This window comes from Saccopteryx leptura, chromosome 9 (genome assembly GCF_036850995.1).
Source record: "Saccopteryx leptura isolate mSacLep1 chromosome 9, mSacLep1_pri_phased_curated, whole genome shotgun sequence".
In the NCBI taxonomy this organism is placed as follows: Eukaryota; Metazoa; Chordata; class Mammalia; order Chiroptera; family Emballonuridae; genus Saccopteryx; species Saccopteryx leptura.
The window spans coordinates 68,687,240-68,709,900 of NC_089511.1; the positions used below are offsets into that span (position 1 = coordinate 68,687,240).

At 38.5% G+C, this 22,661-nt stretch overlaps 1 pseudogene; it reads right to left on the reverse strand.

The window, feature by feature from the left end:
- Window positions 1–2,945: 2,945 nt before the first annotated feature.
- The window catches only part of LOC136381513 (kinesin-like protein KIF11), a 65,861-nt pseudogene continuing 46,145 nt past the window's right edge, over window positions 2,946–22,661 (reverse strand).

The window sequence follows — 22,661 nt, forward strand, 5'->3', positions numbered from 1 at the left end:
TTTGTCCCTATCTGTCCCTCTCTCTGTCTGTCACACACACACACAAAAACATGTGCCTTACAATGTTTTTAAGAAATGCCTGCCACTTGCCCCCTACACTTCAGATCTGAGTTAAATGAAATAAAGGAAAATGTCTTGCTTCAGTCCTTCAGGAAACATCAGATCAATTAGAACAATTTTGCATTCACTTGGTTGCTGTAAATGCTTGTTTCTTAGAATTCTAACAGTTGTTTCTGAATGCACTTTTTTTCACCTGAGAAGAAATGGGTCCTTGAAGCTACCTACTCTATTTTTGCCAGTGTCTTTTTTTTTTAATTGTACATGTAAATTTGGAAAGCGAATTTAAGGCTCTGGATGTTGCCTGACCAGGTGATGGCACAGTGGAGAGCATCGGACTGGGATGCAAAGGACCCAGGTTTGAGACCCCGAGGTCACCAGCTTGAGCACGGGCTCATCTGACTTGAGCAAAAAGCTCACCAGCTTGGACCCAAGGTCGCTGGCTCGAGCAAGGCGTCACTTGGTCTGCTGAAGGCCCGTGATCAAGGCACATATGAGAAAGCAATCAATGAACAACTAAGGTGTCGCAACAAAAAACTGATGATTGATGCTTCTCATCCCTCTCCATTCCTGTCTGTCTGACCCTATCTATCCCTCTCTCTGACTCTCTCTCTCTGTCCCTTTTTTAAAAAAGGCTCTGGATGTTTAAATTCTCCAAAGATTTATTTTTGCTTCTGTCAGGTAGTTCAACCAGCTGCATTAGAATTCCTAGGTAACTTTAAAACAGTCAAGGACTGAGATACTGAAAGCTGGCCTTCAGGACTAAGGGCCAATCTATTTCTCATTCCTCTCATGCCAAGGTGTAGCCCTCTGAAGTGGAACTGAAAGCCTGGGGTTTTACCAAGGCTCTTCTTCCTTGGTGGTTCCTGTATAGAAGTTTATTTTAGGAATTTTAATATAATTTGCTTAACTCTGAAAATATACCTATTGCCAAGTAAAAAATAGGAAAAGCAAGTTAATGTACAAACTGAATTTATTAATCACGGATTTACTGAGAGCAGTTTATTTTATATTATCCATAGCTTCACGCTGACATCTGATTTGGTAGAGAAAGGCCATTTTTATAAAGATAATACTTCTGCAAGGTAAATTTAATCCTTGAAGTAGCACATTTTCTAATTCTCCAGTAGGGTTTGGTTTTACTTAGCTATCAAAGTTAAAACTATAAATTTATACTTCACAATGGGCACAGAATTTTCTTTATGCACACAGCATGCCCCCTTACCTGCAGGGGAACATTCTACCACCCCCGGGGGTGCCTGAAACCTCAGACAGTAGCGAACCTCATCAACCTCAGCTCTGCCAGATGTGGCCACAGCTGCAGCATCAGCAGACACAGGCTTTCAAGTCATCTTCACAGTTTTCAGTCCAAACCTGTTCCTGAATTTGTAACCATCCCTTACTTACAGTAAACAGTTGGCCAGGTCCCTCATTTTAGAGAATCCCCTCAAGTGCTTGTATAGGCTCGGTATTTCCTGGCACATCTGCTGTCTTCCACCCACAAACTGAATGCCTTTTCTGTCTTAACAAAGCACTTACACAAACTGTGGCCATAACTTTTGCAGTTTGAGGTGCGACAGCAAAACTAGCACAAATTTCCTTTTCCTTCTTCACAATTTCAGATAGAAAATTTGTTCTTATTGTAGTACTTAGCAACCTCAGCATATGATTTTCTTTCTTACTATGTTGAGAACTTTCATCTTTTCATTAAAGGAAGCACTCTACCACTTCTCTTCAGCATATGCAATTGCCAGAATCAGTACTCTCACATTTGGGGAGCACTAAGTAAAATAAGGGTTACCTGAACACGAGCACTGCTGCCTGCAACGATCTGATAATGGAGACCGCTCCTGCCTAGCAGACCAGGAGAGTACACAGCATGGATGTCCTGGAAAGACTCTCACATCCCAAGTGGGACGGAGTAGGGTGGTGCAAGGTTTCACCATGCTACTCAGAAAGGTGTGCAATTGAAAGCGTATGAATTGTTTATTTCCTCAATTTTCCATTTAAGATTTTTAAACTGTGGTTAACTGTGGATAACTGAAACTACAAGAGCAAAACCATGGATAAGGGGAAACTCTTTAATTCCTTTTAAGTGCTCTGGTTCTTCATGCTGAAATAGCTTAACTTCCAGAAATTTGGTTGCCAGATCACAATTGTCGGAGCTCTTCTACAGGTTGAGATTTTAATAGAAAAAGATCTATACAAATATATACTTTATTATATCCATGAAACAATAATGTTTCATCGGGCTAACAAAAGAATTAAATGTATAATCATAATTAACAGCTTCAAAAAGCCCTTAAATCGCTGTGACTTTCTGTGCAAAAGACAAGCAGTAAAATGGGGTCACAGAGCCATTAATCAGAGAGCTACGTAGTTCTCCCGAAACAGGAACCCATATTCTAAAAGAGCTGGCATTTTATGAACTCTGTGGAGACTCATGTGTTAGGCCTCATAAAGGAATTGAATGCTTTTATGCCGGGGGGAAAATTAAAAATACTGAAAGGATCTTCTAGGGTAATGTATATATTGTTGACAGTGATTTTAGAGATAACCATTAAAAAGTATTAAAGATATTGAGGGAAAATTCTATCTCATAATAATGAGTACCAATCTGGAGATCTACAAATGGTTTGTTGAAAAATAAAACAGGAAAAATTAAGCTAAGAAGGCAGACTTGAAAAGTCTAGGAAAGGAGACAAACAAATATAGACATAATTCAATCATAGCAAAAAAAAAAAATGAGATGGTCCTTTCCAAGACCAACCAGTGGTAATATTTACCTATATAAGCTGAAGCCTAGAACAACAGTGCAGCTTCCATATATTCTTTATTTAGTAATAGGCAAAAAATATTTTTCATTTGTTACAAAAGGACAATGGGGTAAACAGTATTTCCATGGTATTTTTGTTTGTTTGTTTTTAATCTATACACAGGCTCAAGCTCTGAGGTTATGGATTTTTTCATTTTTCTTAAAAACAAAACTACCAACCCTCAAGTTAACTAAATATATATCTAGGCTCATAGAAGTAATCTGCTCCTTGTAACAGACTGCTCTGTAGTTGCTTCTGCTTTAGACTTCTCCACTGGATTAATGCCTCTGTTTTCTTTGTCTCTTCCATGTGATTTTTAATGCTGTGGAAGGTTAAGGGAGAAATTAAGTCAATATAAAGTAATATTTGATACATATTAGCTCTGCTCTATTTTCAAAGTTCTCTGGATCATTGGGAAAAAAATTAAATGTGAAAAACTTCCAAAAAGGCTCAGTACAAGTTTGAATCAACAATATGTCTGGCAAGTAGAAATGAATGCCTGCTTCATTTTACTACCAATGGAAGGAGTGGGGTGAATATAATACTAATTATATATATATGCTATTCCAAGGCATAGTTACAGGATTTACTGTAGAACAGTGATTCTCAATAAGGCGCAATTTTGTCCCCCCCACCCCCACCCTAGGGGACATTTCATAATGCCTGAAGACATTTTTTATGTTAAAAGTAGGAGATGCTACTACCACTAGAAGTAGATAGAAGCCAGGGATACTGCTAAACATTATATAATACATAGTACACAGGACAAGCCACCACAACAAAGGACTGTCTGGCTCAAAATGTCTTTTAGTGCTGCTGTGAAGGAATCCTGTAGGAAAACGAAGATTTTCTATTATTCAAAAAGAAAAAAGCAATATTGTTTTGGGGAGGTTTTTTGTGACAGACGGAGAGGACAAATAGGGACAGACAGACAGGAAGGGAGAGAGATGAGAAGCATCAATTCTTCATTGCAACACCTTAGTTATTCATTTATTGCTTTCTCATATGTGCCTTGATCTGGGGGCTACAGCAGACCAAGTGACCCCTTGCTCAAGCCAGCGACCTTGGGCTCAAGCTGGTGAGCATTGCTCTAACCAGATGAGCCCACACTCAAGCTGGCAGCCACCTCAGGGTTTCAAACCTGGGTCCTCCACGTCCCAGTCCAACACTCTATCCACTGCACCACTGCCTGTTCAGGCAAGCAATACTGTTTTAAGCAGAAAATCCAATATATGAGTTACCTTAAGAAACTTTTTGAAAAACTATTTTATCTTTTATTTAAACTTTTTTCGTATTTCCTATTTAAGACTGTATTTCATTGAAATCCTCAATGAAATGCTTTAAGAGATAGTTGACAATCACTGTAAACTCCGTCATCAATGTTGAGACAAATCATAAACCTATTTTAGAGTTTTAAACCCAGAAAACTTCCCATATCAGACTACTATCGGAGGAAATAAACAATTTCTAGACTTCGGCTGAAGGTCTAAACTGCAATCCCAAATTTTTCCTAGTATATTAGGGACTTCCTTGCCATAGTTGAACCACTAAGTTTGGCCTTCAAAATGCCTTAAACAGTAATAATGAACAGATTTCCAAAAAGTAATTAGCTTTTTTTAACTTCCCCTATTTTATTAACTTTGTAAGATAGAAAAAAGGATTGTAAAATGGAAAGAAATACATAGCGAGTTCTCTACTAGTAAAGAACAAAGTAAAAGTAAGAATTTGGGTCTGACCAGGTGGTGGCACACTAGATAAGAGTTTCAGACTGGAAAGCAAAAACCCAGGTTCAAAATCCTGAGGCCACCGGCTTGAGCATGGGCTCACCAGCAAGATCGCGAGGTTGCTGGCTTGAGTGTGGGGTCATAGACATGATTTCATGTTCGCTGGCTTGAGCAGGGGGTCCCTCACTCTGCTGCAGCCCCCAGTCAAGGAACATATGAAAAGCAATGAACAACTAAGGTGCTGCAACAAAGAATTGATGCATCTCATCTCTCTCCTTTTCTGTCTGTCTTGTCTTTCCCTATCAGTCCCTCTCTCTCTGTCTCTGTCACACACAAAAAGTAAGAATTTGGGGATAAAATTGCCTTGAGGACAAAAAGGAATTTAATAGAATCTGAGCCAGAAGTTTTAACAGCCTAAATTAGGGATGGAATCCTGGAACTCTGGTGGAAAGAGCTGCAAGTCTGTTAAGGACAGTTACAAGCATATATATTTCAGAAGCAGTACTTCCACTGTAAAACGGAGACATCAGTGTCCTATATAAGGAAATCTTTATTTCAGACTGTCCAGGCTCATGTCTTCAAAATCCAGGGAGAGGTGCCAGGCAGTTTATAGTGCCACACTCTCAGAAGTGTTTAAAAGGGGTAGGGCGGCCCTGGCCGGTTGGCTCAGCGGTAGAGCGTTGGCCTGGCGTGCGGGGGACCCGGGTTCAATTCCCGGCTAGGGCACATAGGAGAAGCGCCCATGTGCTTCTCCACCCTCCCCCTCCTTCCTCTCTGTCTCTCTCTTCCCCTCCAGCAGCCAAGACTCCATTGGAGCAAAGATGGCGACCGGGCGCTGGGGATGGCTCCGTGGGCCGAGGCACCAGGCGCTAAAGTGGCTCGGTGCGGCAGAGCGATGCCACCGGAGGGCAGAGCATTGCCCCCTGGTGGGCAGAGCGTCGCCCCTGGTGGGCGTGCTGGGTGGATCCCGGTCGGGCGCATGCGGGAGTCTGTCTGACTGTCTCTCCTGGTTTCCAGCTTCAGAAAAGAGGGAAAAAAAGGGGGGGGGGCGGATAGGGCACATCACAAGATTGAATTGCACAAGATCAGGGCAGTTGAGGAGCTCAGGAAACATGGGGGAATAGTTAACAAGAGTAAAGCCACAGGCAGAAAACATCACTAATTTAACTGAGAAGCCTTTGGTCTCTCAATCTTTTAAACTTCACAGCCTCCCGAGTCTGATTTAGAGCAAAGACAGGCCCTGGAACTTCCGTGTCAAAGGTGGAAAGAAGAGAAATGACTGCTTTTAGTATCCATTCTGAGTGTGTAGGAAGCAGAAAAGAGATAATTGAATATCACCAACTGAAGATGGAGATTAAATCAGAATTTACCTTTATTTATCCTACAGAAAATCCCCGATCAATTATCTAATTTGTGTAAATAAGCTAAATCAGAGAAGTTAACAAGTCATCCATAGGGATGACTGAATATATTCTGCTGTTTCACCTACCAAGAATAGCAAATGACCGACTGACACCAGATGTGAGAGGATATAGTCAGGTACCTGGAAAAATGGAACCCCACCACTAGATAAGCAATCCACATTAGCATCTACAGATGGCTCCTGACTTAGAGGGTTTTCAATGCTGTGCTCCAGAACAGCTTTTTCTTCATCTGAGTCCTAAAATACACAGCTGGATGAGTGATTAAATCCAAGTGCTTCAACATCTTTCCAAAAGTAAAGATAGTTTTCATCTTTGAAAATAGTACAATATCCGTTGTATAAGAGTTAAACCTCAACAAAATTAATAGAAATTCTACAAAATAATGAAAATAATCCTAAGATGTTTTCATATACAGAAGTTCCTAAAATAAGATGTTAAAAACGGTATTCTCAGAATAATAGGATTATAGTTTCTTTTTTGTTTTCTTCATTACGTTCTGATTTTCCAACTGTTCTATAATTATTATACTTCAGAGCACATATTTTGGAGCTTGTCTGGGTTCTAATTCCAACTGCAACCTTGTGACTTAGGACAATATAATTCTTAGTTCCCTCACCTATAAAATGGGGATAGTACTAGTGTCCACCTCACCAAGTTACTGAGAATTAGCTGAGTAAATATATGTGTAATGTGTTACATAAGCACAACATAAATATTAGATATTAATATTATCTTATCCATTAGTCTAGTAATAAAAAATGTCCAAATTAAAATAAACAGGCTTAATGGTCAGACTACTATGAATGAGAGAGTAAAATTTAAGGACAAAGAATAAAATTCTTCACATGAAGCTGATGATATCAAGAGCATTTATGGGGGAATTCTAACATCATGACTCTTTAAATTTTACCTGATGGGTGTTTTCTTTGTTGTTTTCTGAACCACTTACCATCATAAACAGATCAAGCTGTCCTTTTCAATTGACCAAGGAGCTGTTCACGGGATTCAGTTCTCACCAGTGTTGATGGGTATAAATAATCTTCCCTCTGTGGTGTCGTACCTTTAGTAAACATCATTTAAATGAGAAAAATTGAAATGTGGGATAGAAGGGTTTTTTTTCTTAATGTTAGAACTTATACTAGTCCTGTCACTCACTTATCAGGCATATATTGTTTACAACTAATATTTCCTAACTTGACAACTGACCTTAAATAGACACAATTTGTTTTTAAGATTCAACCTATCCCAAAACATAAAATGTTACATCTCTGAGATTGTACAAAAGATGTGTTGTAAACTCTAAAAGGAGTCAGAATGGCAGCATTATTGGAATAAGAGTTTTCCCAACATAATCACTTTGATAATCATTTTGCTATAAATTTGGTGGGAACTAAATATTAACCAGTTTAATTTCTTTATAATGAACTCATGCTCTCATAATTTATATAGGCATTTGCCTTTTTTGTTTAAATTTATATTCCTAATTTTATTAAAAACTGAACAAAAATATTACAGAACTCTTGGGGAAAAAATAAGTAGTATTTAGCACCAAATCCTTTTTTTTTTTTTTTTTCTGAATCTGGAAACAGGGAAAGACAGTCAGACAGACTCCCGCATGCGCCCGACCGGGATCCACCCGGCATGCCCACCAGGGGCGAAGCTCTGCCCACCAGGGGGCGATGCTCTGCCCATCCTGGGCGTCGCCATGTTGCGACCAGAGCCACTCTAGCGCCTGAGGCAGAGGCCACAGAGCCATCCCCAGCACCCGGGCCATCTTTGCTCCAATGGAGCCTTGGCTGCGGGAGGGGAAGAGAGAAACAGAGAGGAAAGCACGCGGAGGGGTGGAGAAGCAAATGGGCGCTTCTCCTGTGTGCCCTGGCCGGGAATCGAACCTGGGTCCTCCGCACGCTAGGCCGACGCTCTACCGCTGAGCCAACCGGCCAGGGCACCAAGTCCTCTTATAATTGCTTTTTTTAAAAGATTTTATTTATTGATGCAGTGGATAAAGCGTCAACCTGGAACACTGAGATCACCAGTTCGAAATCCTGGGCTTGCCCAGTCAAGGACCATATGGGAGTTGATGCTTCCTCTCCTCTTCTCTCTCTCTCTCTCCCTCTCTAAAAATAAATTAAAATAAAAATCTTAAAATAAAAAAAGATTTTATTTATTGATTTTACAGAGACAGTAAAGGTGGGAGGAGCAAGAAGTACCATCTCATAGTTGCTTCACTTTAGTTGTTGCTTGCTTATTATATGTGTATTTACTGGGCAAGTCCAGGATTTTGAACTGGCAACCTGAGCGTTCCAAGTCAACACTCTATCCACTACAGGCCAGCCAATTTCTTTTTTTCAAAAGTTTTTAAGTATAATTTATATACTATAAAACTTACTGAATGATTTTTAGCACATTTCCAGGGTGTGCAGCCATTACCACAATCCAATGAATAACTCAGTTACTCATCCTGTGCTAAATAGCTTGTTAAACCTTCTTCCGTGATGGCTTCCCTGAATCAATATAGCCAATATTTGCAACCTCTGGCCTTCCATAATGGTGATTCCTAAATGCCAATCTAACAGCCCATGAGAAAATGAGTACACATAAGAAAATGCACCATATGGTGAGCTTTGCAATACACTAGATTTATTTAATTATGGTCCTCTAATTTTTATTTGAACAAAAAGTAGAGGAATGCAATTAAATAAATTACAGTGCTAGACAGGTGATTGGTTTTTTGTTTTTAAAACGTCCTCTTTTAGCATTTTATGAATTTGACTCCAATGGCAAGAGAAGTGAAGGCAAAAATTAATGAATGGGACTACATCAGACTAAGAAGTTTTTGCTCAGCAAGAGAAACTGATAACAAAATAAACAGAAAGCCAACTAAATGGGAAATGATTATTTCAAACAACAGCTCAGATAAGGGCCTAATATCCAAAATATACAAAGAACTCATAAAACTCAACAACAAACAAACAAACAATACCAATAAAAAAATGAGCAGAGGACATGAACAGACACTTCTCCCAGGAGGAAGTACAAATGGCCAACAGATTATATGAAAAGATGCTCATCTTTCTTTAGTATTAGGGAAATGCAAATCAAAACTGCAATGAATACCACCTCACACCTGTTAGATTAGCTATTATTAACAAGAGAGGTAATAGCAAATGTTGGAGAGGCTGTGGGAGAAAAAGGAACCCTCATACACTGTTGGTGGGAATGTAAAGTAGTACAACCATTATGGAAGAAAGTATGGTGGTTCCTCAAAAAACTGAAAATAGAACTACCTTATGACCCAGCAATCCCTCTACTGGGTATATACCCCCAAAACTCAGAAACATTGATACAGTAAAGACACATGCAGCCCCATGTTCATTGCAGCATTGTTCACAGTGGCCAGGACATGGAAACAACCAAAAAGCCCGTCAATAGATGACTGGATAAAGAAGATGTGGCACATATACACATGGAATACTACTCAGCCATAAGAAATGATGACATTCGGATCATTTACAGCATAAATGGTGGGATCTTGATAACATTATACGAAGTGAAATAAGTAAATCAGAAAAAACAGGAACTGCTATTATTCCATACGTAGGTGGGACATAAAAGTGAAACTAAGAGACATTGATTAAGAGTGTGGTGGTTACGAGGGGAAGAGGGGAAGTGGGAGAAGGAAAGGGGAGGGGGAGGGGCCGCAAAGAAAACTAGATAGAAGGTGACAGAAGACTATCTGCGCGTTTGGGTGATGGGTATGCAACAGAATTGAAAGACAAGATAATCTGGACTTGTTGATCTTTTAATATATGTATCCTAATTTATTGATGTCACCCCATTAAAAAAATAAAATTATAATTAAAAAAAAAAAAAATCCTCTTTTAACAAACCCAGTTCCCTGAATATTTGTAAAATTTTGATGAATTGTGATACCCAAATTTCTAGAGGGATAGGTACCTATCTCATGATAACTAATGCTTCATTAAAGCTACTTTAGGGTTTCAATTTTTCCCTATTTGAATTTGATTATATGTGGTGGTAAATTCCTATCAGGCTACAGCAGGACCTAGTTTTTCTGAACATCTGGCACTGCATCATGCTGAATTCAACTTGAAAAATTTTAACAATTCTATTTCCCTCTCAAAGTACCTGTTAGGATGTCCAGTTTCATATCCTGTTGTAGAAAGCAATTAAGCTTAGTCAAACCAATTTTTATGGTTTTATTAAGTTCTAGACTTTATGCCATTAATTTTTCTTCATCAGTATTTATCTGACCAAGAAAACTGTTATGCTGGTTCTCATTAGCTGCTTTATGTCTGCTTAATTTTTCAGTAATCTCTGAACTTGAAGCCTTACGACCTTGGTTTACAACCTGTAAATGATGCAAATGAGCTTTTATTATTAAAATCAAAGTTGTCAGTGCTTTTAAACAATACATTATATCATTTCCCCTTAACTTGAAATTTCCCAAAAAGTTTTAAAACCACATGCAAAAGTAGAGAGAATAGAATTAACCCCCTTATATTCACTACCCAGCCTCAACTTTTATCAACACATGGGATATAGATCAAACAAGGCTGGCCATTTGCTCCTTCTCTCCGGCAATATTATTTTGAAACAAATCCTGTCTCATTTTGTCCATTTACTTCAGCATACACTTCTAAGCTTTATAAGACTATTCTTACATCAAAAAAATTTACCACTGATTTCTTTATATCAAATGTCTAATCAGTGTTCAAATCTCACCAGTTGTCTCAAGTTTTTCACAACTTGTTTGATTCAGAATTTATTAGTTTTGGTTGGTATGTCTTAGGTAAGTGACTGTATACCGTATTTCCCATGTATATGATGCACCTTTTCTCGAAAAATGTGGGGTCTAAAAACTGGATGTGTCTTATACCGTGATTGTAGATGTTTTTAGTTGCATTTCCCACTTTTTCATGCTTGCTTTTGCACTCATTGTTGAAGACTGATTCATCATCAGACATAGATGAGGACAAGCTAGTGGGTGGGAGTTTTGACAGTGATGAGAAGTTGTATGAATTTTATGTTGAATAAAACTTGAGTTAAATAACTTTATGTAATAATTTTTTTTCAAATTTTGGGTCCCAAAATTAAGGTGCATCTTTCACATGGGGGAATATGGTAATTTACCATCCAAACTGAAATACTTTTCAGAGTGAAAAGGGCCATTCTTAATTTCCCTAATGCAATAATGTAAACAAGGACTGTTCCAAGCAAACTAGGACATAAGGCTCTCTAGTCTTAACAATCTTTTGATATAGGTTTATCAGTCCTTATAATTTTCTCCTTGAAAATAATTGTTGTTGTTGAAGAAACCAGTCCTTGTTCTACTGAATAACTCAAATTCTGGTTTTGGTCAATTGTATCTCTAGGCAGTATTTTCATATGTTTGTCTTCTATATTTTCTACAAACTAGTTAGATCCAAAGGTTCATATAAATTAGGTTTAATTTTTTGGCAAGAATACTTCATAGGTGGTACTGAAAGCACATAACACCTGGCTGTAGCTCTTATGTTAAGATGAATCAGTGTGTTCGGTGTGGTTACCCAGACATTTTTCTTCTTCCATTACCCTGCTAAACCCAGATAGAATGCTTTCAAAAAAGACAGATACTCAATTGTTTCCCTTTATATACCAGTTTTCAGAATAATGCATTGCTTCCCTAGCATAATCCAAAGGAAACCTATGAAATTTTTATGAATTCATGAATTTTAATATATTTGATGTATTTTAATCTATTGTAGCAATTACTCTTTTTATGCTCATTTACACCATCTTTAAACAGGGGAGTTTCATTAGGTTAGCTCCCGTCATTATGACACAACCCCATTGATCCCTAACAGCTTCCTTAATGTTCAATATAACAAGAGTCTAGGCTCATCTGGTACACTTCCTGCTTCAAATCTAAAATCAGCTATTTTTCCATTAACTTTGGTTTCTTTTGGTGAAAATAGCTTATATGTCTTAAAATACTTAAATTCTTTTACATAATTCCTAAGAATATTAGTGAAATTCTGTTATCGTACAGAAAGAAAAATTAAGCCCACAAAGAGTTCACGTAAGTGTTAAGTTCAAGCAAACACACAAACCTAACCAGTATCCTTTGAGCAACCAGAACAGCATACACAATACTTGAAGCAATCATAGATTTAAATGTACTGAAGAAAAGTATATATAATAGAAAGTATTATATATATCAAAAGACAGAGTTTTCTTTTATTTTTTACAGAGACAGAGAGAGAGTCAGAAAGAGGGACAGATAAGGACAGACAGACAGAAACGGAGAGAGATGAAAAGCATCAATCATCAGTTTTTCGTTGTGGCACTTTTGTTATTCATTGATTGTTTTCTCATATGTGCTTTGACCAGGGGGCTACAGCAGAGCGAGTGACCCCTTGCTCAAGCCAGTGACCTTGGATCCAAGCTGGTGAGCTTTTTGCTCAAAGCAGATGAGCCTGCACTCAAGCTGGCGACCTCAGGGTCTCGAACCTGGGTCCTCCGCATCCCAGTACAATGCTCTATCCACTGCACCACCACCTGGTCAGGCAAGACAGAGTTTTCTTAACTGAAGGAACTAACAAGTCAAAAACCAAGAATAGAAAAAAATCAGATAAACATTAAATAATTTTGAGATCTAGAAGACATATAAATGAAATAAGATCATAGATAAGCATACCAACTATTAGACACTTAAAAATTTAAGTCATTTATTATATATAAAAATGTCATTTGTTTTTAGCCAAGAATATTTAATTTTTTTATTATTGCTATTCTTTCTAAAATAGGTTCCAGTTACAAAGTTATTACCTTCAGTAAGTTCTGAATTTCCTCTTCTCTTTTTTTAAGCAAGATACCCACTGTTTAGGAAAATAAAGTGCATTTGTTTTCAGAGTCTCACATTTCTGTTCAGTCTCTCAAGATGTTATTACAAGGTTGCTATTGAGTTTATTGCAGAGTTTCATATACTCTTCAACCAATTTTGTACCATCTTGGTTAAAATGTCTGAGTTCCTGTGATAAGCCATCAGAATCAGCACAAAATTTTGTGCTGTGGGAAGTTGTTTTGCTGATTATATCCTTAGATTTCCTATAGAAAAATAGTACAACATGGTTAAAATGTAAAACTAAGACTCAAAGAATACATAATTTGCCCAAGATTATACAGCTCAAAAATGGCATATTTAAACCCAAGCAGTCTGGCCCAGAGGTGAGGCACCCTACCTTCAAGCAGAGGACTGGCAACAGTGGGGTATGACTGGCAAAGTAACAAATAGGAAATAAAGAGGGACACTCTTTAACTTATCTCAGTGTTTCAGTGTTGGGTAACCGCTACCATTTCATAGGGACCAAAAAGAATCAAATTCCAGAGAGGGCAGGTATTCCCAACTAGGGACAGCACGGTCTATCTCCCTTGGCCTCTAGCCCTCACTGGCAATGACATCCGGGCCTATGGGTGGGCTCTGCCTGTCTCTGGTGACAGTATAGCTGGCCCTTGTCCCAGTCAGAGGCTGATGCCATGCCACATCTGGCTGCCTAGCCCCTCATGGCCTGATGCTGAGTAACATCCTGCAGGTGTCACATGGTTGACCGGCAGGATTTCCCACAGACCGCAGGTGTGCTGGACAAGCCTGCTCGGTACTCTGTCCCACTCAGCTGTTGGATTGCTCATGACAAACAAACATGTTTCTGTGAGTTCTAAACTGCAGCTAGGGTCTACTCAGCTCTGGGCCATAGAAACAGATGTCCAGGGCCTGGGGGGCTAGAGGCCAGATGTGGATCATGCCTGTGAAGTCACTTGAATAAACGTCTCTCTGTAAAATCTGTTACAGGTAATAACACTAAATGCTTCCATTTGTCAATCTGGCTCAAATTTCTCAGGCCAGAAAACAGAACGTTGTGGCCAAGGCAGGTATCTAAAGTCCCTGTGGAGACTAGGACTGGTCCATGATAAAGTTTACACTGTCCTTTGGTAGAATGAGAAACCTACAGAAAATGAGGGAAATAGACCTGCCTTCTTTTGAAAGAGACCATCCTGTCATCTGAGTTTCAACCTGGGGAACACTGAGGTTGCCAGTTTGAAACCCTGGGCTCCCGGGTCATGGTCCATACAGCAAGTAATCAATGAACAACTAAAGTGAAGCAACTATGATTTGATACTTCTCATTTCTCCCACCTCTCTCTCTCTCTCCTTTCTCTGTAAAATCAATGAATAAAATCTTAAAAAATAATTTTTTCCTACTCCCTTTGTATTAAAATGTCCTTTTTGAAAATATGAAGTTATGCTGATAGTTAAAAGGAAAAAGAACAAAAACCAGGCAGTCTGGCTCCAGAGCCCATGTTCTTAGTCTTCCACGCTGAGAAGGGATGCTTTGGCCAGTGTCTTTTCACAGCAAACTGACATTATTTCTGCCTTAGATGGCCTTTGAAAATGTCTTTTCTCAGTCTTTCTTGGCCTTCATCCAGATACAATGCTTTACTTGTAATAGGATATTAACTATATAAACATTAAAATGAAATTTGTCTACATGTTTTTCCCACTACTAGATTATGTTATTTAAGAGCATCTACAACCTCTAATCTATCCCTAAACTGTCCATAGTCGATCATTCTGTTTTTAAGCAGTTTTGCCTTGCCTATAACATATATCATAAAAATTATAAAGCTTATAAAACAAGTCAACTATAAAGTTTTATCATAATTTTTAAAAATAATATTCGTGTGACAAACAATATATATGGCACACATAGATAACAGAAACATAACCCTGACAAACTAACGTCATTTAGAATATATATTTAAAACTCATCGGTGCTTCCTCCTCTCAGTAAGGTACCATATAATAGCATTCAAAGTCATTAGATAGCAACAGAGAATTAAACTTTGGGGTATGGAAGTTACCCTCTCTTACCACTAGACAGTACACCATGAGAGTAAACTAAGTAAGTAAACAGTTGAGTTAAAAACCAAAGTTCAAAAAAAAAAAATCAAAGTTCAACCAAGCCTGACCAGGCAGTGGCACAGTGGATAGAGCATTGAACTGGAATTTGGAGGACCCAGGTTTGAGACCCCAAGGTTGCCAGCTTGAGCGCGAGCTCATCTGGTTTGAGCTAAGCTCTCCAGCTTGGACCCAAGGTCGCTGGCTCAAGCAAGGGGTTACTCGGTCTGCTGAAGCCCACAGTCAAGGCACATATGAGAAAGCAATCAATGAACAACTAAGGTGTTGCAACGAAAAACTGATGATTGATGCTTCTCATCTCTCTCTGTTTCTGTCTGTCTGTCCCTATCTATCCCTCTCTCTGACTATCTCTCTGTCTCTGTAAAAATAAATAAATAAACAAACAAACAAACAAACAAAGTTCAACCATATTTAAGTGAAAATTATTGAAAAGTGGTAAACTTGGAGACTATCAATACAAATCTATCCCCAAGAAATAACCTAGTAGGAAGATGAAACTTATGTATAAGTGACTATAAACTGTGACAATAAATGCCAAAGCAGTGTGTCTCATACTTCAGTATACATAAATTTCCTAGATTCCTGGGCCCTACTCCTGGTTAATTTTTTTATATGTAGACAATGCCAGGAAGTCAGAAATAACTTGCCTAGGCTTTAAACAAAGTATACCATAGTTCCCTTCCCATTATTATTTTTTTTATTGATTGATTGATTTTAAAGAGAAAGAAACATGGATTTGTTGTTTCACTTATTTATGCTTTCATTGGTCGATTCTTGTATGTGCCCTGCCAGGGGATAGAAATGGCAACCTTGGCATATCAGGAGGATGCTCTAACCAACTAAGCAGTTCCCTTCCCATTTCAATCCTATTCCCTTCAAAGCTATGTAAGAAGACTGACCTAGTGGTGGCCAATGGATAGAGCATTGACCTGGGACACTGAGGATCCAGGTTCAAAACCCAGAGGTTTCTGGCTTATGCATGGGGCTTGAACGTGGGGCCGCCGGCTTAAGTATAGGATCATAGACATGACCCCATGGTCGCTGGCTAGAATCCAAGGTTGCTGGTTTGAGCAAGGGGTCACTGGCTTGGGGGGAGCCCCCCAGTAAAGGCACATATAAGAAGCAACCAATAAACAGCTAAAGCGACACAGCTACCAGTTGAGGTTTCTCATCTCTCTCCTTTCCTATCTATTTCTGTCTTTCACTAAAAAAAAAAAAAAAAAAAAAAAAAAAAAAAAAAAAAAAGTGAGAATGCAGACTGGTGCAGCCTCTGTGGAAAACAGTATGGAGATTCCTCAAAAAATTGAAAATCAAACTGCCTTTTGACCCAGCTATACCACTTTTAGGAATATACCCCAAGAACACTATAGCACTGTTTCAAAAGGAGAAATGCACCCCCATGTTTATGGCAGCATTGTTCACAATAACGAAGATCTGGAAACAGCCCAAGTGTCCGTCAGAGGATTAAAAAGTGGATTAAAAAGCTTTGGGACATATATACTATGGAATACTACTCAGCCATAAGAAATGATGACATCGGATCATTTACAACAACATGGATGGACCTTGATAACATTATACGGAGTGAAATAAGTAAATCAGAAAAAACTAAGAACTATATGAACCCATACATAGATGGGATATAAAAATGAGACTCAGAGACATGGACAAGAATGTCATGGTAACAGGAGGTGGGATGGAGGGGTGGGGAGGGGGCAAGAAAGGAGAGGGAGGGGGAGGGGGAGGGGAGGGGCACAAAGAAAACCAGATAGAAGGTGACGGAAAACAATTTGACTTTGGGTGAGAGGTATGCAGCATAATCAAATGTCAAAATAATCTGGAGATGTTTTCTTGGAAAATATGTACCCTGATTTATCAATGTCACTGCATTAAAATTAATAAAAATAAGATTAAAAAAATAAAAAAGGATGGGAGAAGCCAGAAATACTTAAGTCTAGACACTTGAAAAACAAAGTAGGAAAACACTTTCCAGATTCAGATTTTATAAAGAAGAATTCACAATGGAACATTATATAATGAACAGTACCAACAAAAGGACTGAAAAAAACAAATGATAGGAGCTAACTAGGTAGCAAGAGAGGTGATAGCCAGAATTCTAGAGAAGCTCTATTCAATAGAAATGTGTGAATCATATGCAATTTGAAAGCTTCTAGAAAGCATCAAATGAACAAACACCTCACAAACAACAGTATGGTGGCTACCAGAAGGAAAGGGGGTGGAGAGAAGTTGAAGAGGTAAAGGCTTCAAATATATGGTGACGAAAGAAGACTTAACTTTGGATAGTGAGCACACAATCTTAATTCGTAGGAAGAGGTAAAGAGAGTCTTGTACACTAAAAACTAAAACTATTGCTCAACAAAATGAGTAAGTACATGAAACACCCATCCCATAGGCAAGTATTGGAAGATTAATTGTTGGTAAAGGTGGTAACATGCCCTGAAGCCATATAAAGTCTCAGCGCAACCCCATCCAAATTCCAAAGGAAAAGCCCACTCTCCAAATTCTTATGGAAATACCGGAGAAGGACTCAGCTTCCCAATCTGAAAACTTATTACAAAGCTACTGTAATCAAAACAAACTCCTAGCGAAAAGATAGAAATCAAAACCAATGGAACAGAATTGAAATCTAGATATAAACCAAAACACCTTTGAGCAATTTATTTTCAACAAGAGTACCAAGACTATCTCATTCATAAGACAAGTCTCTCAACAAATGGTGCTAGACAACTGGATAATAACCCAGAAATGGATGAAGTTGGACCCCTGCTTCACTCCAAATGCAAAGTATAACTCATCTGAAAAACTTAAGTATGAAAGCTAAACCTATAAAATTCTTAGAAGAAAATATGAGGTCAATCTTCACAAATTTAGGCTTGGCAATAATTTTTAGACCTGACACAAAAGAAACAATATCCAGGTCAGAGTTATATGGAGATAAATGATGACTTTGGGTGATGAACACACAATACAGGATACAGATAATGTGTTAGAGAATTGTACATTTGCAATTTTAGAATGGTACACTTGAAACCTATATAATTTTATTAACCAGTGTCATCCCAATAAATTCAATAAAAATTTAAATATAAAATAAAAATAATAAATCATAAAAATTTTCAACTACTAAAATAAAAATAAGCCTGGCTGAAATATATATGTAAGTATGTGAGACTGGCGGGCAAGGAGGTCATATAAAGTAACATTCAACTCTAATGCAGGAATCAGCAAACTTTTTCTTAGAAGTCCAGATAACAAATATTTTAAGCTTTAAGGCTATATAGTCTTTTATGTACTTTTGCAGTGAAAAGGCAGCCAAGTATAACCAAAGGCAATATGTAAACAAATAGAAATAGCTGTGTTCAATAAAATTGATTGCAATCACAAGCATCCAGCCCACCAGCTAAACCCTGCTCTAATTAGTAAGTATATATTTTGTTACTAGCATTTGTTAGATATTGTGAAATTACTTAATATATATTGTAAGGCAGATCATATGAGTAAATTATTGTGAATGAGATCCAGATTTCTCACTGTCTGAAAGGAAGCACAAGTATGGAATATTTATATCCATGTATAAACACACACACACACACACACACACACACTCATTCTCTCTCTGTCAGCTATATTTAGCCTAGAAGAAATGACACCCCAGTAGCAATAAGTATACCTAGTGCCCAGATCACAGCTAGGGCTAGAAAAGTATAAGATGAACCTAAAACACCTTCCTATACCAGAAAGTAAGAAAATGCTCAAAAATGACAGGGCATATTAGAAGGACAGAGGAGCCAACTTGAAGATGCCTTCACTAGTCAAAATTGGGATAATTTGAGCATCATAATACGTAACCTAGAGGACAAAAGAATCTGTGAGTACATGCTGACATAAATAAATAAGAATAAATGGGAGGGGAAGGGGAAAACTCTTCCTTTCCGCAGAATGCCAACAAAAGGGAAGAAATTATGAAATTAAAAAAAAAAAAAAAAGATCATTTGGGCCCTGGCAGGCTAGCTCAAAGGATAGAGCATAGGCTCAGTGTGCAGAAGTTCCAGGTTCAATCTCCAGTCAGAGTACACAGGAGAAGCAATCATCTTCTTCTCTTCCCCTTCCTCTGCCCCTTCTCTCTTTCTTCCCGTCTCGCAACCAATCACTCAACTGGTTCGAGCATTGGCCCTGGGCACTGAGGATAGCTCAGTTGGTCCAAGCATCAGCCCCAGACTGGAGCTGCTGGGTGGGTCCCAGTCCAGGTGCATGTGAAAGTCTGTCTCACTAGCTCCCCTTCTCTCACTTAAAACAAACAAACAAACAAACAAACAGGAAAAAAAAAACATTTGACAACCACTATGTTATAGTTGTTTCGTGTGTCAATAGATGCTAAGAGGAAAGAGATACTTACGTAGTTTCAAAGAATCTCCCCATAAGTTATTAATTACACAGGAAAAGAGTAACTTTACAGTGGAGAAATCTAGAGGAAAACACTGTAACCAAGTTATCCAAGTTAAATAAATTATCACCAATTATGAGACAAACAGGTATTGTACACCACTTGATGTCTGAGATGCAGTAAGAACATATAACCCTGACCAGGTGGTGGCGCAGTGGATAGAGCATTGGAGTGGGATGCAGAGGACCCAGGTTGAAACCCTGAGGTCGATGGCTTGAGCGCTGGCTCATACAGGTTGAGAACGGGGCCTCTGGCTTGAATAAGGGGTCACTCACTCTGTTGTAACCCCTCACTCCAGTCAAGGCACATATGCTAAAGCAATCAATGAACAATTAAGGAGCCACAACAAAGAATTGATGCTTCTCATCTCTCTCCCTTTCTGTCTGTCTGTCCCTATCTGTCCCTCTCTCTGACTCTATTTCTGTCAAAAAATAAATAAAAATAAAAAAGTAAAATAAAAAAAATTAACAACTAAGGAGCCACAGTAAGAACATATTACTTTTGTTGTATTCTTTTTGTGTGTGTTTGTGTGGTAGAGACAGAGAGAGTCAGAGAGAGGGACAGATAGGGACAGGCAGACAGAAAGGGAGAGAGATGAGAAACATCAATTCTTTGTTGCGGCTCCTCAGTTGCTCATTGATTGATTTCTCATATGTGCCTTGACCGGGGGGCTACAGCAGACTGAGTGACCCCTTGCACAAGCCAGCAACCTTGGGTCCAAGCTGGTGAGCTTTTTGCTCAAACCAGATGAGCCCATGCTCAAACTGGCAACCTCAGGGTCTCGAACCTGGGTCCTCCGTGACCCAGTTCGACACTCTATCCACTGCACCACTGCCTGGTCAGGCTTGTTGTATTCTTGATGAAACAACTAATCATGAAGGCCAACCCCAACTGAGGAATATCAATATTCTACACCCTTGAAAAAAGAAAAGTCATAAAAGACATTAACAATGGAACTGCTTCTGATTAAAGGAAACTAAAGAGACATGACATGTGCAATGCATAATCCTGGAGTAAATCCTGGACCAGAAGGAAAATTTTTCTTTTTTCCTATAAAATAACATTAGTAAGACAATTGAATTAGCTGTGTATATTAGGTAATAGTAGTTATCAATATTAATTTTTCTGATCTAAAACAATTGTACTATGGTTATGATAAGAGAGCATACTTGTTTTTAGGAAACACACATTGGAGTTTTTAGGGGAAACATTCTCAGCTAGTTCAGAAAAGATATGTATGTAATATTAGAGGGGGAAAGGAAGGCATGAGTGATAAAGCAAACAATAAAATGTTAAAGGAGAAATTGGGTTGACTGTTTTTGTACTATTTGAAGCTTTTTTATTCTGAAATAATTTTATACAGAGAAAAGTTAAATAGAATTTTAAAACAGCTAACTGCTCTGTATTTTCTTGGACAATATTAAGTGATTTCTGTTTTCACTAAAAGTTTTCACACTTTTCCTCCAAACCACAGGATCTCTTTTCCCAAAGATTAACTGGCCAAGTTCCTGTAAGAAAGGTGTGGGGAGGGGAAGAGTTTGAAATTATGACACTTGAACTTTTTTCTTCACTTAAATGAAATATTTTCCCATAAGTTAAAATAAAACAAATTGCTTATAAGGAATCTTTAACTCCACCTCTCTCCCATAGGGGTTAAGCAGTGGAGGTTGATATTAAAAGGATAACATTTCTTGGATATGTTCTTATTTTTGGTGACATGGATATGAATTCCTTCTCCCTCACTGCCCCCAAAAGAATACTTTACTATCCACTAAATTATAAAAACAGTTTTACTGACCAAACAATTCTGTCATGTAGTAATAGCTTCACTATAAAACATTCATTAGTAAGACCTTAAGAGCACCCCCATGTTTATGGCAGCATTGTTCACAATAGCGAAGATCTGAAAACAGCTCAAGTGTCCGTCAGTGGACGAGTGGATTAAAAAGCTTTGGTACATATATACTATGGAATACTACTCAGCCATAAGAAATGATGACATCGGATCATTTACAACATGGATGGACCTTGATAACATTATACTGAGCAAAATAAGTAAATCAGAAAAAACTAAGAACTATATGATTCCATACATAGGTGGGACATAAAAATGAGACTCAGAGACATGGACAAGAGTGTGGGGGTTACAGGGTGGGGAGAGGAGAGGAGAGGGAGGGGGTTGGGGGAGGGGAGGGGCACAAAGAAAACCAATTAGAAGGTGACGGAAGACAATTAAACTTTTGGCGATGGGAATGCAGCATAATCAAATGTCAAAATAACCTAGAGATGTTTTCTCTGAACATATGGACCCGAATTATCAATATCACCCCATCAAAATTAATTTTAAAAAAAAGTATTTGTCTCACGGCTAATTTAGGCAGTTAGAAGAATAGTATAAGGATGCTAATTCTGCTTCTCAGGCCACATCCTGCAAAAGGGGCCCCAAGCAAATTGGTGACTTGGCTCCTCTGATTTTGCCAATTGGATTTAAAAAAATTGGTCAGGAATGCCCTGAAATGGAACTAACAATACAAGGGCATAAATTTAAAGAACTTTTAGATACTGGAGCTGATGTTTCTGTTATTGTTAAGCTACATTGGCCTCCTTCCTGGCCCACTCATGCAGAAGCCACAGAATTACAAGGTATAGGGCAGAGTAAATGCCCTCAACAAAGTTCTAGTTTTTTACATTGGGAAGATTAAGAAGGTCATTCTGGATTTTTTAAGCCTTATGTGCTCCCTGGATGGCCAGTTAATTTGTGGGGTAGAGATGTTTTGAAAAATACAGGAGCGTTGCTTGTCAGTCCTAAGGGTTTAGTCAGTACTCAGACGCTTGATCGGGGATTTCTGCCCACTAAGGGACTAGGGAAAGAACAGCAAGGAATTCTCACCCGCATAGAAGTGGTTCCCAATACCAGAAGGTGTGGATTAGGATATCAAAATTTAGCATAGGGGCCTTGGTAGCTCCTGCTACCCCAATAATGCATTGTGCAGACCCAATTACTTGGAAATCAGATAATCCTGTATGGGTAGACCAATGGCCCCTTTCTCAGAAGAAACTTAGGGCAGCTGCTCAATTGATACAAGAGCAGCTACAGCTTGGGCACATTGAACCATCTAATAGCCCATGGAATACACTTCCATATTTTGATCTTGTTGCCTCCTTGATTATCAAGGGGCATAGGTGACCCTTACAG